Source organism: Octopus bimaculoides, chromosome 18, assembly GCF_001194135.2.
Source record: "Octopus bimaculoides isolate UCB-OBI-ISO-001 chromosome 18, ASM119413v2, whole genome shotgun sequence".
NCBI classification, from domain to species: domain Eukaryota; kingdom Metazoa; phylum Mollusca; class Cephalopoda; order Octopoda; family Octopodidae; genus Octopus; species Octopus bimaculoides.
Window position 1 is genome coordinate 40604992 of NC_068998.1, and position 1546 is coordinate 40606537.

The 1546-nt window shown below is 38.2% G+C and overlaps 1 protein-coding gene across 3 annotated transcripts in view; it reads left to right on the forward strand.

Annotated features, from left to right (window-relative positions):
* LOC106876978 (serine protease HTRA2, mitochondrial) overlaps window positions 1-1546 on the forward strand; it is a 16257-nt gene that overhangs the window by 4771 nt on the left and 9940 nt on the right. The gene's annotated exons all lie outside the window — the stretch shown is intronic.

Here is a 1546-nt window from a genome sequence, read left to right on the forward strand (position 1 = left end):
CTATTATTATTATTATTATTATTATGGAAGGCAGCAAGCTGGCAGAATCGTTAGCACACTGGGCGAAATGCTTAGTGGGATTTTGTCTGCCACTATGTTCTAAATTCAAGTTCAGCTGAGGTCAACTTTGCCTTTCATCCTTTCGGGGTCGATAAATTAGGTACCAGTGAAACACTGGGGTCGATGTAATCAACTAGTCCCTTTCTCCAAAATCTCAGGCTTTGTGCCTTTAATAGAAAGGATTATTATTATTATTATTAGATGTTAAGGTAGTGAGCTTGCAGAATTGTTAGCACACTGGAGAAAATGCTTATCAGCATTTCATCCATTTTTATATTCTGGTTTAAAATTCTACCAAGTTAACTTCACCTTTTATCCTCTTGTAGCAATGAAATAAGTATCACTTGAGCATTGAGTTTGATGTAATTGACTTACGCACCTTCCCCCAAATTGCTGGCCTTGTGCCAAAATCTGAAGCCATTATTATTATTAGACTAGCAGAATTTGTAGAACTACAAGTAAAATGTAATTATTAGCTCCAAGATTTTACATTCTGCATATGCATATCCAACCACGCTGTGCCAAGTTTGCTTTTCATTGCTTGTTTCTTGTGCCAATGTTAAAAATCCTAAAATTATTTATAAAGGCCCTATGTTTTTCATCAGTTTAAAATTGATAAAATTAGACAAATCAAATTCATTTGAGTGAATTTAATTTCAGTCCTTGTGTTTCTCATACAAAATAATTATTAATGAATAAATAACTTGAGCATTGGACAAAATGCTTTCCAGTATTTAGTTACAACCCCTTACATTCTGAGTTCAAATCCTGCTGAGATCAATTTTGCCTTTCATCCTCCTGAGGTCAATAAAACAAAGTACTTGTCAAGTACCGAGTGGCAGGCAATTATGGAGAAAAATAAGAGATGGTATAGAAGGAGTTGAATGGGAGAAAGCAAAAAGTGTCAAAAATAAATGAAGAGGACCATCACCACCACCGCCACCTTAACTCTGAAGGACAATTTATAGTTGTGAAATTAAATCACAAGTCATTCAGATTAATACTGAGCTTCCACAAAATTAGTAAAAATGAAAATGTGCCAAATGAGGAGGAAGATGTAAAGCTGATATACAAAAGAGAGGGAAACAATTTGTTGGCATTTCGTCGCTTACGATGTCAAGGGTTCCGATCAACAGAACAGCCTGCTTGTGAAATTAACGTGCAAGTGGCTGAGCACTCCACAGACATGTGTACCCTTAACGTAGTTCTCGGGGATATTCAGCGTGACACAGTGTGACAAAGCTGACCCTTTGAATTACAGGCACAACAGAAACAGGATGTAAGAGTGAGAGAAAGTTGTAGTGAAAGAATACAGCAGGGTTCGCTACCATCCCCTGCCGGAGCCTCATGGAGATTTAGGTGTTTTCACTCAATAAACACTCACAACGCCCGCTCTGGGAATCGAAACCGCGATCCTATGACTGCGAGTCTGCTGCCCTAACCACTGGGCCATTGCGCCTCCACAAGAGGGAAACAATAGATTGTT